The sequence below is a fragment of the Podarcis bocagei genome (assembly GCF_964188305.1).
Source record: "Podarcis bocagei genome assembly, chromosome: 5".
Lineage (NCBI taxonomy): Eukaryota > Metazoa > Chordata > Lepidosauria > Squamata > Lacertidae > Podarcis > Podarcis bocagei.
Window position 1 is genome coordinate 69,876,666 of NC_138129.1, and position 18,467 is coordinate 69,895,132.

The window sequence follows — 18,467 nt, forward strand, 5'->3', positions numbered from 1 at the left end:
TGGCGACACTAGGGCTCTCCCAGTTTGTTTCGGGCCCCACACATCAAGCAGGCCACACGCTGGATTTGATCTTTGGCGTCGGTATAGATGTGATCATGTCTCCTTCGATTAAGGTGCCATGGTCTGATCACTACGCTCTGAAAGCCAGGATTGACTTTCCACCCCCACCCTGCTTAGGTGGCGAGCCAATTTGGGCTCGCCCGCAGAGGCTGATGGACCCTGAGAGATTCCGCCAAGCCTTGCGGGACCTTGCTCCCCCTGGCGACTCATTGACTGAGCTTGTTGAGGGCTGGAATGCCCAGCTCCTGGCAGCCATCGATGAGATCGCACCTAAGCGCCCTCTGCGACCCCGCAGAAACCGGGCTCCCTGGTTTACCGAGGAGCTCCGGAAAATGAAGCGGGACCTCAGACGGCTAGAGCGAGTATGGCGGGGTGCCCGTGACGGAGCCTCAAGAACATCTTATAGGGCTTTTATGAAAACCTACGAGATGGCGGTGAAGGCTGCTAAGAAGTCATACTTCTCGGCCTCCATTGCATCCGCTAGCTCTCGCCCAGCGCAATTATTTAGTATAATCAGGTCTTTAACGTCCCTTGAGGGACAGCCAAATTTAAATAACAAATTGACACACGGCTGTGAGGCATTTGCGAGCTTTTTTGCGGAGAAGGTCTTGTCGCTCCGCCATGACCTCCCTGCCAATTTGGATACAATAAAGGAACTGGAGGCCCCTCGACTGTCCTCGGGTCCAGTATTGGACCACTTCGACCAGATATCCCCAGCCGATGTGGACAGACTCCTCCGAGCTGGAAAGCCCACCACCTGCCCTCTCGACCCGTGCCCGTCTTGGCTGATTAGAGCGTGTCCAGACGAGGTGCGGGCCCTCCTGGGGGATATCATCAATTTGTCCCTTGGCACGGGGACATTCCCAGGGGAACTGAAGGAGGCAGTGGTGCGCCCGCTCTTAAAGAAAACATCATTAGATCCTTTAGATCTATCCAATTACCGCCCGGTTTCGAATCTTCCGTTCCTGGGTAAGGTGATTGAGAGAGCGGTTGCTGAACAGCTTGGTGGGTTTCTGGATGAAACATCGGCTTTGGATCCATTCCAGTCCGGCTTCCGCGCTGGTCATGGGACCGAGACGGCTCTGGTCGCCCTAACAGATGACCTTCGTAGACAGCTGGATCGAGGCGGGTCGGGGCTGCTGATTCTTCTAGATCTATCAGCAGCTTTCGACATGGTCGATCACGAACTTCTGGACCACCGCCTTGCCGACGTGGGGATCCAGGGCACAGTCCTTCAATGGCTGCGCTCGTTTCTCTCTGGTCGGGGACAGAGGGTGGCGCTTGGGGGGGAATTGTCATCGCGCCACTCCTTGGTGTGTGGAGTACCTCAGGGTGCGATACTCTCCCCGATGCTTTTCAACATCTTTATGCGCCCCCTCGCCCAGCTTGTTCGGAGTTTTGGGCTGGGTTGTCATCAGTATGCCGATGACACCCAACTCTATCTGTTGATGGATGGCCATCCTGACTCGGCCCCAGACACACTGACCAGATGTTTGGAAGCTGTGGCTGGATGGTTACGTGGGAGCCGGTTGAAGCTAAATCCTTCGAAGACAGAGGTCCTGTGGCTGGGACGGGGCGATATGGGATTGGGGGGGCAACTCCCATCTCTTGCGGGGGCGCAATTAGTGCCAGCACCGTCCGTTAAGAGTTTGGGTGTAATCTTCGACACCTCCCTTTCCATGGAGGCGCAGATTGCAGCTATAACAAAGGCGGCATTTTTCCATCTCCGCCAAGCTAAGCAGTTGGCTCCTTACCTCTCTCGCCCTGACCTAGCCACTGTGATCCACGCGACGGTCACCTCCAGACTGGATTATTGTAACTCGCTCTACGTGGGGCTGCCCTTGAGACTGACCCAGAAACTCCAGCGGGTGCAGAATGCTGCAGCGAGACTCCTTACGAGGTCTTCGCTGCGAGATCACATTCACCCGGTGCTATACCAGCTGCACTGGCTCCCGGTGGAGTACAGGATCAGGTTTAAGGTGCTGGTTTTAACCTTTAAAGCCCTATATGGCCTAGGACCCTCGTACCTGCGGGACCGCCTCTCCTGGTATGCCCCACAGAGAAACCTACGGTCTTCAAATAAAAACATCTTGAAGGTCCCAGGCCACAGAGAAGTTAGGCTGGCCTCCACTAGAGCCAGGGCTTTTTCGGCTGTGGCTCCGATCTGGTGGAACGCTCTGTCACAAGAGACCAGGGCCTTGCGGGACTTGACATCTTTCCGCAGGGCCTGCAAGACAGAGCTGTTCCACCAGGCCTTTGGCCAGGGCACAGCCTGACCCCCTCCCTCGGCAATCTTCGCAGAGCTCTGGCCCAATGGTTGCTAGTGGCTTGAATTAATTAATTTTTATAATGAATGATTTTAGAATGTTGTCTATGTTGTACTTTTGTACTGTTTTATTGTTGTTAGCCGCCCTGAGCCCGGCTTCGGCTGGGGAGGGCGGGATATAAATAAAATTTATTATTATTATTATTATTTCAAGACAACAGTGAACCCTCCAAAGCCTCTTGGATTGGTTAAGGGATGCTCAAAACAATGCAGGAGAGGCTGCTAGAGGGAGGAGAAAACCACACACTTCCCATCCACGAATGTGCTTAATCAGGCCAGGATCGAAGGCGGTGGTGAAAGGGGGCATGTGTGCCTGGTGGCAGGTTAGGATCGTGGCAAAACAGCATCCTGCATGGAAGAGAGAGGAGACAGGTGTGCCATTTTGCCACAGCACACACTCAAGGACTTCTTATGTTCTAGCTGGGTTCAGCTTATTACGTAGCTTTTCTATCTCTCCAATACCACATTGTTCTTAGGCCCTGAAAGACAGCTTGGCTGACTAGAGCCTATCCACCTCTGCTTAGAAAGTGAAGAGGAAAAGTGAGAGGTTGTGGTGGCTGTCCGGTGGTGGTGGTGGTGGTGGCAGGATGGCAATGATGAAGATAAAAATGGGTTTCTCCCTTTTGCCCCCCCCCCAAAGCGGGCTGCCGCTGACCAAGTATCTCACCTTCATCGGGCAAGGAGAAAGACCTGGATGGGACACAAAGTGGAGCAAGACCACCACTCTTGTCAGTAGCAGGGCAGACCTTTGCCCCTGGGGCAAAATGTATAGATTGTTCATAATTAAACTTCTCTAGGAATTCAAACCCCTTTTTGGATGATTGCCTCTTCTATGATCCCCTGAACCTCCAGAGTGGCTTTTTACACAGCATGTAGATTTTATGGGAAAGAGCAGGTGGGGAGCTTTCCTTCTACGCTCTCCATTAAGTTATCTTAGGAACTAAGGCAAGGATATTTAATGCTTCAGTGCACTATTCTGTAAAGAATGCTGACAGGCCTATTCAGTTGTTTAATTTAGATTTTTTAGATGTCCCTGCCATTCTTTTAAAGCTAGTGGTGGGGAAGCTTTATAAATAATTGTTCTCATTAATTGGTTTCTTACTTTTATGGTGTTTTGTGGTTTATTGTGCTTGTATATATTGTGCACTGCTTTAATATTTTCAATAGTTGGCAGTACAGATTTTTTAAAAACAAATAAAATAAAAAGTAGAGAACAGAAAGTAGGGGTTAAGACAGTAATCCTCATTACAGCCAAACTTCTAAGTGGACATGGCTTCAAGTTTCTTCCTATCTGTTAATGGTGACCACAATTCCTAGACTGTAATTCTGCTACAGAATCCTATTCCCAAGCACACATCCATCCATCCATCTATCTATCCATCCATCCTAAACCTTTCCCTCCCAAACTGATGACCCCATTATATCCTAGCACATGGGCTCGATATCTATTAAGCCTTTTCTTCTAACTGTGATGTCAACTTTATTATAAAACCTGGTCATGCATAAGGAGGGCATATTGTTCCAATCCTCAGACTAGTCTGGAGAATATTGTTGCTGCTGAGAATGCAGAAGTTAGCTACTCTGTCACAAAATAAAGGACAAAAAGAAATCAAATGGGGTTGAACTGAGGTCAGAGATTTTTCTAGGAGCTAATGGTACAGATATTCTCCCTAACAATGAGCCAGTGGCATAGTCAGCTATAATTGCTAGCAAGGTTATTATGCATCCACAGTGACATGTCTGTGCTTCTACCAACTCATATTTAAGCTTTAGGGAAATCCCAAATTAGCTCTCCCCACCCTCAAGACCTTTAGAAATAGAAAATACTTTGGTTGATGAATGAAAAATCTAATGCAGAAAAACAGAGCTGAGCACTTATTCCAATCTCCACCTAGTGATCAATGGTTCAACAAACCTGGAGGGTACAGCATGTAATGTTTTAACAATGAGGACTCTATTTTTATTAGTACCCATTAATTATGAATTATTATGAAACTTACGCAACAATGCAATTCAACAGAAGAAAAAACAAGGTAGCTTATTCTAATATTTTAAACCAATGAGAAACAGGTTCAATCTTAATTTTTCCACCACAAAATTCAATCAATTCTGAATCGGCACTCATGGCACAAGCATGTTTATTATAGAATAAAGACAGGAGTCGGCAAATATCAGAATTGTGCGTGTCATTTGCATAAGTAGTCATGGTTGGTGAACATGCTACATTTAATTGAGGATAGTTTATTCTGGAATTGGTAATTTGATTGAAAAGTAGGAACAAGCCCAAGAGAATCCTATATTGGATTAGCTAGGATCAAACTGAAGTCAGTAAATTAGTTAAGATGAGACATATTTCAACATGTCTGGGTTAGTGTAGTCAAATATTTTCCCCTTTTCACAGGACTGTTCTTCGCCATGAAAGTTGGGGTTGTTAGTTGCCTTTCAGGAGGTTTTGAATAATTTTCATTGGTTAGTTGTTTACTGCTCCCTCTCTTTTTAAACAGCTGCAAGAAAACAATAAGAAAACTTTACTGGTGCTCCAACTCATGGCTTTGATGCTCTGGGCATGTTCCTGGGACAAAACAATCCTGAAAGTCATACTACATCATGATATAGTGTCACTGATACGTTTTGTTTCAGTTTGAAGCAGCCACCTTCCCTTTCCTCAAAATTCCCCTTCTTGTGACTTAAAAGAAAAGAAAAATAATTGGCAACCTCATATTTAAGAAAAGACCATAAGAAAACAGCAACTTCTAATTGCCCCTTTCAAGATTACCCCCCCCTTCCTGAAATTTGCTGGGCCACTTAAAGCAGTAGCAATGGGCTGGCTGTTTCATCCCAACACCAGTTTGGGTGAATGTTTTAGGGGCAGTTTGTGCTTGCTCATCATCGACTGATTTCTGGTATCTTTTTGTTTCAATGAGCCATCACAGGTTTTATTTTTTATGAACCACCGCAGATGAATGACAGTGAGCAATCTGCATCATCACCCACTGGGTGGATAAACTGCCAGAGGTCAGGAAAGCTCCAAGCAAATCACTTCCTTGGGCTAACCATTCCACAGCTGTCCTGGCAATGGAGATAGCATCTCAGCCAGGTAGAGACATAGCGGAAATAGGGAGATGGGCGAGCTACTTGCCAGGGCTGACAATAGGTAGTTAAAAGTCTGCCAGGACAGGCCAAGGAGTTCTCTCAGTTGTATTTGCACTGCATAGAGTGAGAGAGGGGAAAGAATTCATGGGCTAGAATTCCCCTCCTCTCTACAAGGAAAAGTGAACCTAGGGATGTTGCCATAGACAGAAGTTCTTTTTAGCCCATTTCAGTTCAACACAGGACTTATCCCCATTTCCACTTATCCCACTTTAGCTAATGGGGCCTCCTGCTGCTGCTGCTGCTGCTGCTGTGCCCCCGCCGTGCGATTTCTGTTCTCATCCTGAAGCAAAGTTCTTAACCCAAGGTAATATTTCTGGGCTGGCGGAGTCTGTAACCTGAAGCATACGTAACCCGAGGTACCACTGTACTAAACAGTGGGTTTCCCCTTAGAAAGGAGTGAGGCAAGGGGAAAACCACTTGGACCAATGCCTAGAAAGCACAGATCAAGGGGAAAACTGCTTGGACCCATGCTTTCTAGGCACAGGACAAGTGGAAGGTCCTGTTTTAGGCACAGGACAAGGTCCTGTTGAATAGAGATAGTTCATACACTTGGCCATGGCCCTTAAGAGTTGAGTAGTCAATTTACCAAGCGATAAAAAGTTCAGGCAATACTAAGGATAGTAAGATGAAAAAGAGAATGGGACTCTTGTACCTTTAATAGCTGTGAGGCATTTCTTCCCTTTGTATAGAAAGCTGTACCTGACAAAAACCCTTACTTTAAGGCTTCAGTTGTTCTCTGTTGCAGATGGTGCCAATTAGGCTTGTCCCTAATTGTTTAAATTGTAAAACAATCCTATTTGTTTAAATATTATTCTACAATTGCATCTTAGGGATCAATCAGGTTTGGAATGTAAGTAAATTATTGCCACTCTCTGTTGTGACATAGGCTCGCAACATCCAAGAAGGCAAGGCAGTGATGTGCTGTACCATTTGAAAGCTCTTTGATGGGCTAGTTGCTAGGCCACCAAACACCATTGCAGCCCATGTTCTTCTGATGTGTTTGGTGAGCATTCCTTCTGCACATTTGTAGCTTGATGCATAAGCTAAGTCGTATTAACCATTTTAATGGTCACAATGTTTACATAGTCTACCCAAAGCCTCCAGTTGCTGGAAAAAATAACATGCCCATGAGTAAACTTATTATGACAACTTTGCTTTTTTATGTTTTCTCCCATATTGCCATTTTCATTTCACTGTTTTAATTTCTTTCTAAATGTTGCTTGGATAGTAGAGTTTTTCCACAAAGGTAAGGCTTGAAAGAGTGGACCATATTCGTTTCTCCCCTCACCCCCTTTTAGGTTTGCTTTTGCTTCTTGGTTTTCTCCATGGGTGGTTGAGTGGTGGATTTTTGCTATATTTTATGGTATTATAGAAGTATGTTTGTAACAATGTTAGTATTGGTAGAAATCCATCTGTTTCCAGCAAGGGTGGATCTGGATTAGCAGAGCAATGGAATGCACTGCTGGTGAAAGTTTTATATTTGTTGGTATGTGAAAAAGCTACCAAATCTCCAATTATGGCTTAGAATACCATGAATAATTTGTTAAAGACATGAATGAAAGTTGCCAAGTTTTATGAAGCCCACTGACCAAAGCCCCTTCCTTCTGATTCATGTGGGTACAAACAATGCTGCCAGACACAGCCTTCAATGTATAGTGAGGGAGTATGAAACTGGGAAGGAAGCTGAAGGGTCTTGGGGGGGAAAGTGTTTCTTAGATCATGCCTTCCTGATGAAGGTCATGGCTGAGGAAGAGAGGAAAATACTAGAAGTAAACCATGTTGCATAGGTGGTGTCATTAGGAAAGGTTTGGCTTATTCGATCATGGTCTCCACTTCCTAGAAAAAGGACTTCTGGCAAAAGATGTGTTGAGCCTTGCAGTGGTTGGCATGAATGTGTTTGCTAAGTGTACTGTGAACCTTATCAGGAGAGATTTAAACTTTATCCTGATGTGGGGTGGAGAAAATATTGAAGGCGACAGGGGAACACCTGGTACTGGGGATAATAGCTTCATTGAGACAGGAAACTGAGGTGGTACTACAGAAACCTGCTATAAGGCAGGAAAATACAAGAAGAAAGTAACTGGAGGGAATGACTGATGGTTTCAGTTGTCTCTATACTTATGCACAGAATATGGGAAACAAGCAAGACAAATTGGAGCTTTTAATACAGGATGGCAAATATTACCTGGAAGGCATTACTGAAACCTGGTGGGATGAAACTCATGACTGGAATGTAGAAATTGAGGGTATAACCTATTCAAAAGGAATAGACCAAATAGGAAGGGAGGAGGAGTAGCATTATATGTAAGGGATGTGAACACTTGTGAAGAGATCCATGACCTGGAACATGGAGGGTAGGTTGGATAGGACTCCTGTCTGTGACACTAGAAAGTCACTGCCAGTCAGTGTTAACAATACTGAGCTAAATGGATCGGTGGCCAAACTGGGTATACAGCAGCTGCCAGCAGGAGGAGAAAACATTGCACCCAGTGCCAACTAACTCTATCCACTTTCTACATTTGTAGCTGCATATGGAGGAGGAGAAGTGAGCTTTCTCAACATTTCCATTTGCATATTGAATGAGTGGGGAAGGCATTGTATGTTGCAAGCCTGCCTGTCTTTGAATCTACAAACAAATGGTCTTAAGGGTGTGTAGCTATATTCTGAACTTAGCTGAGTTTTAACCTGAAAGTTCCCAACAGCTAAGCAAGGAGAGAAAGTTAGAAACTGGGAGCCACAGAAACATTTTTTTGCAAGGACATGCCATTAAAGGATAAGAATTTCAGACTGAGATTAAAAGGGAAAATCCTCTGAAATGCATTTATCAGTGAATGACCCTGATCGGCTGTGATCCATCACAGGAAGATCGTTACTAAAGAAGTCAGAGTAACACAGTAAACAGGTTGAAATGGTTTAAAGATTATTGACACTTAAATTTTATTTAGAGATGAGGATAAGAAAAGAGCATAAAACCAGAAAGGTGAATTTTTCTAAAACTTCATGGATTGTGGCTGGGAATCCTAGCAGTATTGCTTTAAAACATTCTAAGTCACTGCAGTTTCATTCAGATGTTAAGTTTTACTCAGCTGCTTTTATGTACATAGGATTTCAGTCTCATAGATCACCATCACATTATTGAACATGTAATAGCATGACCCAGTTGTGTGAATATTTGCTCAGAAAATGTCCATTTTCCCCAGCCTGAGCCTATGCACATTTATGTCGAAATAAACCTCTGATGCTACAGCTAGTGTAAAAATAAACTAAAAGCAGTTGTAAAAAGATTTGTGTTTTTTTTTAAAAAAAACCAAACATCTTGAATTTGAATAATGAAATGATCTTAATGAATGATACTCAAATAAATGTGGTATTTCATAGCAAGAAAAACAGTGGTGTAAAATGTACTAGCATGCATGTCAGTAGTTTCTCCCCCACGTGTGTATGGGAGAACCCTATGCGCTGATGTGACACTGATACACATTGACACTTGCCATACTACTTAGCAGAATCCTATGTCTGCTCTATGCCAAGCCACAATTTGTGAACTGCTTTCCCATTAAATCCATATGATAAAAAATAATTAGTCACCCAAAATCAGATGGGGGAGTTCATGCAGTTCATGCATAGCTACCTCCCTGCTATGAAGGAGAGTCCAAAACCACATTTCCAGGAAATTAAAAAAAATGCAGGCAGCTGTGTTGGCCCACCATAACATACCTCAAAAAGATCAGCAATACACATCAATATACCATTCTTGTAAGATGAGCTGACATGCACTAGCAGAATGGTGAGTTGGTGAAAGGTGGTGATTGACCTGTTGAAATTTGGCTGAGATATGCTATATATTCCTGATCAGCTGTGTAGCATGGCTGTAGCCCAATACATAGTTTCCTGGGAGTAAGGCGAATATAGCGCTCCAGCAGACGATCTGCTGGATCACAACTGTCATACAGTGGTACCTCGGGTTACATACGCTTCAGGTTACAGACTCCGCTAACCCAGAAATATTACCTTGGGTTAAGAACTTTGCTTCAGGACGAGAACAGAAATCGTGCTTCAGGTTAAGAACAGTTTCAGGTTAAGAACGGACCTCCGGAACGAATTAAATACTTAACTCGAGGTACCACTGTATACCGTTTAGTTTTTTCTTTTCTTTTTTACGTATCTTTTTCAGGAAATTGTACCAAACTTTCTTTGTATTTTTCATTGCCTTTGTGTAAACTACTAACAGTTTTTAAGTAGTGTAAGATTTTTTAAAGAAAATTAAGAAAATTAAGAAAAGTTTAGATCTGCATTCCCTACTCCTTTTCCTGCTTCACTACAGCACCAACTGACTGGAGATCTTTTGTGTAGTCTCAATGTGTTTTTTAAAATGAGCTCTATACATATACTATTGAGTCTAGAGCTCCTTTTTTTGAAAGTGGATCAACACGGGGGTCTTCATTTTGGATTCTCTTCAGAATATGGCTGTCATGATTAGCTCATGTGCTTCAAAATTTGCCACTACAGCACTGAAATTAGACAACTTGGCTTTTCGATCATGAAATATTGTTTTGGGATGGGTGGGAAACATTTGAATTATTTTTTTAAAAGAAACATCAAATCTGAACCACCAGGCTTTAACCGCTGTCATCTTTTCACTCATAGTTCCGCAACCATGAGAACTAGTAAAATGTATTTAAAAGAAAAGAAACAAGACCAAAGTGTGGTTTTGCACAGATTTGAACAAAAGATCCACAATTTACAGAGAAGCCCAGAAATAGCATGAAACCTCCAAGCCATATGCTGCACATTTGAAATGTAAACACTTCTGTGGTGCCCAGCTGTGAAAGATTAAAAAAAGAAGACAAGATAGAAAATACAGTAGAAAAATGTACGCTTTGACAAGGATTATTTCTATTTCTCGGTGCATTTTATGGTCCAAGAAGTATGATTTCTCAACTCTGCTGACCTGACCCCATGTTACATAAAGTGGAATGGCTAATTAGCTTCTCATATGATAGCGGGCATTCTCTCACCTAACATAACAGGGGCAAGGCATGCAGGTTTCCTCAGCAGGTACCTGGTGCACAAGTGCTTGCTAAATATAACCACACGGTAGGGCCTATAATCTTATAACTTCATATTTTGTGTTATTAAGTAAGAGTGCCAGCAAACATCAACTGCAAAATATTAATAAGTGCATCTCAGCACATCTTTTTATTCTTCTGTGGAGCAAAATAGACATCTTTTCAATATTTAAAAATTCAACGTCATTAGGTGTTGCATATTGCAAGAGAAACATTTCCTTTCTCCTTCCTATATTCATCAAATTTTGCAAGTGCATATTACTGGTCTATAACATCATATCTTGGGCTGGTGGAAGCCCTGCACATGCCACTCTGTGACAGTGGAGTGGCAATGGCCTCATTCTGCAGGCCACAGAGTGAACAGAGGCCATCAGAGCTAGATGGAGGGACTCAAAGCAGGTGTGATTGTAGGAGAGAAAGGAGTTTGAAAGAGTGATTCTTTATTCTCTCACAGCAGAGTTAGCACAATAGTGATTGCCCCAAACACATAAAAACTTGGTTAGATTTATACCTGCCCTCATTCACCTTTAATCAAATGTTTCCCATGAAAATACTTAGGCTAGAATAAATCACAGACACTTAGCTTTGCAAATAAGGGAATATTTTACTCGCAGAGTTTCCAGAAGCTACAGCAAACAAGTATCCATCTGTTGGAAGGAAAGAAAAGTTTGTGTGGGGGAGTTCCAAATGACTTTAAAAGAAAATAAATGTGTTTCCTTACAAAAAGAATCATGGAATCTTTTGGATAGCAAAGATGCAGGCTATAAAATTTCCTTTCAGATAAATTCAGTTCACTTGCTGTGAGCCATGGCTGCGTGGCTTCTTTCATGTTCTAGGAAGCATGAAGAAAAGAAAGAGGGTGGGCAGAGCCTGCTGAGAGCCTGCTAAGGCACAACCACCGGCAACCTGAGCTCAGATTAACTCATGCACACAAGCATGAGTCAGTAACTATATATTACAACATGAATTGGCCTGCCCTAGTGTTTCAGGTTGCTGCTTCAGTCTGCAATCCTGTGCACTCTTTACTGATAATAGTTCCCACTGAACACCATAGCATTTACTCCTGCAGAGGATTGTACCACACATCACAGAAGCCAGAAAGCAGGTTTTTATGTGAATGCAGAACCACAGCAATTTCCTTAACATAATTAAGTTTGTAGATAGAGCAGTTAAACAGCACCATCATCTTATACTAAACATATTTCAGCAAATTCCTCCTGTAAGAGCTGGACAGAAGAAACAGTACACTTAATCAGTGATGTCTATGGAACATGTTTACCGGCTTTTGTCTAGTAGGAAAAATATTGCCCACAGTAAACTTGTATAAGCAGTGTGCAAATCAATAGATTTACTTATCTACTTAAAACTGAAGGATGCACTTGGGTTCTTCTGTTGCTTGGAATATGCTGCTTCTGCTTCTTTTATTAATGCCAATCAACTCACCATAGAACAATGGATAGACCTTTATACCAAGACCTTAAAATACACCTCTGCTTAGTCACTTGTCACCTGGCGTGCTTTGTAAGCAGAGATGGATTTCGGGGTGTGTGACTGGTTTGGTTGTATTGGGCACCAAGCCTTGGGGCCACCACAGGGGATATCACAACTATGACTTAGAACGGAGCATGAGAAGCAGAGAGGTGCTGAATTTTGGCATCACACAGGGCGCTGCTGAAATTTGAGACCCGAAGGTCTGCCACTGCGGTAATGGAAACATTTAAAGAGCTGTGCTAGTTTCTGTTATGGAAGAATTAAGGACTGTATATGGTATTTCTGAGATGGGGCTTAATCCTGGAATATGTTTTCAGAACCAGGCTGACACCTGCAACATATTAAGTAGTGATAAAAAGCACCTGTCACTATGTACAAGGTGCACTTCCATCCACTATTTCAAATGTGAAGAATTTCATATGCACATCAAATGTCCTTGGAGGGGGAAAGAAAAAAAACTTGCTCAGCACATTAGAAAGCCACATGTGACAATCACAAACAAGCATATTTCTCAGTGTGTGCATAAGGAACTATACATGTACTGCATGTATTACCTGAAAAGGATTTTCAAATGCCCTTTGGATTGTCCCATGCTTTAGATTTTCCCAGACACAGAAGACTTAACTGCAAAGCAAATGATCCTATCTCAGCCAGCACATAAACCTCACCCTATGCACAGCTGGGCATGGACAAGTTCTTCAAGGGTGGGCACCATGATTTCTGGGTAAACTTGAATCACACCACCTCTCATTTGGAGACGAAGTGTTGTTTTGAGTGCTTGTTGAAATGTAATCCCAATCTGAGTAGGGCAAATGTTCCTTTGAATTTACTATGACTCTCAGATTGGGGCTTCTAAAATCCAAATTTAATGTCAAAAACGGTTTAAAACAGGTTAACATTGCAAAAACGATTACATTTGTTGTCTTTATTGCTGCCCTTATTAATTACTGTTTCCTCTCTCTTTTATTATTATGATAAATTTCTACTCCTTTTTCTGTAGGTAGCCACCTTATGTCCACATCGCAGAGAAAAAGCAGGACAGATTAAAAAGAAAGAAAGAAGCATTAGTATAAATACATATCCTATAGAAACCCTCGTTTCTCTAAGCTTTATGTTCTCGCTGGCACAGTTCCATCTGGAAAGCGACTTGATTGACAGGTCGCCATGTGAAACACTCTGCAGTCAGGGATCTCCTCCCATGGTTCGTTTGCAGGACTGAAATGGAACACAGCACTGCTGATGGCTCCATGTGCACAGGGCAGGCTGCACAGTGGAGCTGCTGGTCTGTAATGACAGCTTTCACTTCTGATGGCAGCATTATTTTCTCGTACAGCTTTGAGCTAATCCGTAATGTCTGCTTCTGCACTACTGTGGCTTTCTTGGTAGCCTGGGAGCTGCTGCTACTGCTGTTAGCACCACCGCAGCAGTGGCTTGCTTCTGACATTTCATCATTGAAATCACAGAAGGAAATGGCTCGTGTGGGAGTCGGAGCACAAAACCAGACCCTAAGAGCGCCCGCAACGCAAGCCTCAGGCTGGATCCCTTGCGGTGCTTGCTGCTGCTTGCGTAACCATAGGCTTCCTTTGAAAAGGCGATGTCACAGCTGCTGCTGTAGAGCAGATTTAAGGCCTAATAGTCCTGGCTGCTGCTGCTGCTGCCTTCTAATATGAGAGGGAGCTGGTTTGAAGCCCAAGGCCAGACAAAGGCTGGGCGCCCCCCGCGTGGGTTTTGTGCCTGTGCCTGTAGCCTTAGGTACTGCAGCTGCAAACATCTCTGCTGCCGTGGAGGTCTTAATAACTAACAGGAAGCCTGCAGATGTGCCTTGTCCTCTCATCATGCTCATGTGACATTACCAGATAGCATGCCTTTAGGCTGAGTTCATGTCGCCTTCATTCTGCTGATTAGAATTTTGGTTCTCTCGGCTCTTTATGAGTGGCAGCAATCCTTCGTAAAGCAGCTGCCTATAGCATTTAGAGAGGCTGTTTCCCAGAGCAAAACATAAGGTTAGAAGGGAACGCATATATGCTTTGCTTCCGTGCAGTACGTATGCGAATTGCACTGCCTGCTGTTAATCTCCAGAGACAGAGAGAACTGGAGTACAATGAAATGAAGAGGAAATTATGAATAACACACATCTGATGCCTAGATGAGCTTATTCCCATCTTCAAAGAATGGGGAGGCAGCCTGAGATGTCCCAGTCACCAAGTTTGTCCTTCTGAAGATGCTCCATTGTAGTTTCCACCCTGTTCTGACCACAAAGTGGACAGGGGTCAGGATATTACAACCTGCCCAACTGGTCTCTAACATTTGTCAATTACTTTAATGACCATATTCTTAACAACTGCCTAAACAGAACATAATTCAGTAATAAGCCATCAAAATGGCATTAAAGTCATAATGACTTGGCTGAAATGAACTTGCATCTTATTAATGCAGACACAGTCTACTTTTCATGACTTACAGTTATTAGCATAATGTTGATGGCTTTTCTCCGTAATTACATTTGACACCAGTATATGTTCATTCAGCTAATTCATGATTCCAAAACAAAAGTGGAAGAGGGGAAAACTACAGTACTGACTGTAGATTTTTTTTTTTTTGCAAGTTTGGTAATTCCCTCACCCAAAGCTCTAATTAACTGGGGGAGAAAGAATTACCCTCTGCACAAAATAGCCAAGAAATGAACCCAAGTCCCGGCTACAATGTAATTGGCTGCTACAATTAAAGAATAAACCTAATTGAAAATTTCCCAAGTTTACAAAAGTATTTCATCATTGCGGGAATCAGTGGACCCTTAATAGTCAGTAGAAATAAATTATTATACCCTTACTGTCAAAGCAATTTCAGATTTCATGTTCATTCTCTCTTAAGCCTTCCAGCTCAGCTCAGTTTTTAAATCACATAACAGTACAGCTTTAGGGGCTAGCATCTCTGTGATTTATAACACAAAGGAACAATTATTTCCACATGTAAAACTGTCCTTTAAGGGGGAAAAAATAAGGAAGAAAAAGGTACGATAAACAGATGTGCCTAGAGCATCCTTAGGAAATCAGAGAGAATTGCTTAAATATATTACAAACAGCAATAAAAACCTCCAAAGTGAGGTAGCGGTGGGGGGGAATACACCCATCAAATGTCCAAAGCAGTCTGTATATTTGGACAAGGATTCAAGTGTCCATGACAAATAACTAGTATGCAAAAGCCAAAGCCATTTGTTGTTGGTATAGTCTTTTTAGGAGTTAATAAGCAAGACATAGAAATGGATACTTGTCACAAAATTTATTAACCTGTGATGTTTCTATTATTATGTTTTTATATATAAAAAAAAGAGGGAGTAGAAAATAAAAGGGGAAACAATGAATGAAATATAATAGCACTAACTTCAGTGTTGGGATTTACCTTTACCAATAGAGACATGACCTGGCTTCCTGCTGATTCTAAAATCAGGCTTGTTGTGTGTTGAAAAGAGACCCAAGGATACAAACTCCTATTTAAAACAGACTCAACAGGGAGTACAATGTAGGAGACCATGGACCTCTTTCTGTTGCCCCCCCCCCCAAGAACTGAATGTTGTTTTTGAATGATTTTCTACTGTGACCTGACATTTTGTTTGGAGGAGGTTTGATAAGCATTTATATCTTCTCATTTATATGCATCACCAAAATAAAAAAAAAATTCCGGTAGCACTCCAGAATGTGAGATGCTGGCTGCTCTATGCAAACTACATTCTAAACACCTTGCGATGGCACTGAATAGGAAAAGAGAGAGGGATAGAAGCTCCCATGTAGCGTTCAAAGGGGTTGTTTTCCTGCAATGAGTCATGCTGTTTCCCATCCTAAGTATGTAGGTGCTTTTATGCATTCATCAAATGAACAATCAAAACAAGCAGAAGCTGTAACAAATTATCACAGTGTGCAGGGCTCCTGCTCCGGGTTCCAGGGTGCTCCAGTCCCCCTCTCTTGGCTTTCCATTTCTCCACCTTGAATGGTCAGTCAGTATTGTCTGGCCACTGAGCATGCCAATTCTCATTCTCCTTCTCCTTCTCCTTCTCCTCCTCCTTCTCCTCCTCCTTCTCCTTCTCCTCCTTCTCCTTCTTCTTCTTCCTACCCCTCCTCCTCTTCTTTCTTTTGGCTGGGTTTCTCCCCTAAGGTTTTTCTTTTTTGTATTTCTGCAATTCCTAGTAGTCTCACCACCACCATAAAAATCTTTTTCCTGCAAAAAAAAGGGGGGGAGGGGAAAGTACAGTACAGTGGCACCTCAGGTTAAGAACTTAATTCGTTCCGGAGGTCCGTTCTTAACCTGAAACTGTTCTTAACCTGAAGCACCACTTTAGCTAATGGGGCCTTCCGCTGCTGCCGCACCGCTGGAGCATGGTTTCTGTTCTCATCCTGAAGCAAAGTTCTTAACCTGAAGCACTATTTCTGGGTTAGCAGAGTCTGTAACCTGAAGCGTATGTAACCTGAAGCATATGTAACCCGAGGTACCACTGTACTTCTGCAGTCACCAAATCTTGCAGTCACCTTCCTCAAAATTGTGCATGGGCGGATTTGGGATAGTTTGGATATTTAAAGATCCAAACTCCTTGAAGTTGAGAGCTGGTCTTCAGTGTGGGTATTTAAATCTTCCACTCACCTACAAGGCCAGTCCTCTGCAGTTATCCAACATGTCACCCAAGACCACCTCAGCATTCTTGTTCAGGTCAGCCATTGGGCAGCATAGTAGGTGGGGCACCATTGTTATACAATTAGCTGCCCCAATCTCTCTCTTTCTACCAGTACTTGGTACATGCCCTCAGTAGTCTGGCCCAGAAAAGAAGTTGGTTTGCTTCCACAAAAGCTGGAGGGCAGTGACCCAGGAATGTGACAGGAGCCAGGGTCAATGGGCTCATCCCCACTCTCCTCCTTGTTGCATGAAGCTTGAATACTTGAAGATATCCTATCCTCTGTCTTACTTTATTAAACTCACCCATATCCTTGTGTTATTATAAAGCCCTGCACAGCTTAGAACCTAATATGTAAAGTCCTCTGCTGACTCCTCTTCTTTGTCAGTGACTCCTAACAGACTTATCTGGCAGCACTAGATGATGGTCAATCCTTTAATTTTTTTACAATGCTCCAGAAGGATGCTAGGGCAGAGCCATCTGGCATTGCAAAGAGTGCCAGACACAAAAATTAAGAGGTCAGGCAAGTGCTAACGGAATGGTCAGGAAGACAAAGGTTCAGTTCTCTACTGAGTGATGAAACTTATTGTCTGCCATTGGTCCAATGAGTCTTTCAGCTTCACCTTTCACAGGGTGGTTGTGAGGATAAAATGGTGGTGGTGAGGAAACTATGTTTACTATTTGGAGCTCCTTGGAAGAAGTACAGTATAAAAAAATAAAAATAAAAATTGGCACATCCATTTTCTAAGCTAATTTTCAGAAGACATTATAGGGTGTGTGTGTATGTGTTTGGGTGTCACTTTTTCAGGAACTGTGCTTAGATTTTCTCCTCATGAAAAGAGAGGTTGTTCTGCCTGTGACCTTTGTGAAAAGCCTTTGGTAATTTACTTCTCTCTTCCCCCTTTATATCTAGAGTCCAATTGTTCTGGTTGTGGTTATGCACACCACCACCCTTAGAAGGTGAAAAAAGAGAGGGGTTTGCTCTCTAAGGTCTGCAAAAGCATTTCTTAAGAGTACATAATTAGAAATCTTCCAATAGATTGTTTCACACCAAATCCCAGGCCTCTGACAGTTGCCATTCAAGAATACATTTTTTGGGTAGAGAAAGAGAAATGCATAGCATCAGGAACAATGCACTCTTTATTGTGTGGATTTAATTATCCTCCGGTGGGAAATAATAGTGCTAGCCAGACTTCATTTTTGTGCATGCAAGTTTAAGGATTTTAATGACAGACACAGTTCTAACTTTCTTAAAAACAGCTCCTGCTTGATCCTTGCTTTTTCAGCCTTGGGGTAAACACAGCAGTTCTTCCAATATTAATTTAGACAGTCACAACTTCCTTCCTAAATAATTAGCCGGCATGTGGCCAACATTTGCAATAAACTTACATACAAAATAAATAATTAAGCTTTTCCTGTTCAGTCAATAGCATCGATCCAGGCTGCACATGAAATCAAATTGTACATTGGCAATTTTGTTTGACTGCCAGTTCTATAGCATGGACAGATAAGGCTAACATTTTATTTCTTTTATCAGATGCTGAATTTTGCATCATTTGGAAGCTGTTTTCTCCTGGGCTGTGAAACAAATCTATACCACAACTAGATTTTGGGGCAATGGCGTTGTTACCATTCTTTGAAGCATTATACTTGGGGAAAATATCATGTTGAGACAGTACATGACAAATGACTGTCATAGTTGTGAGAG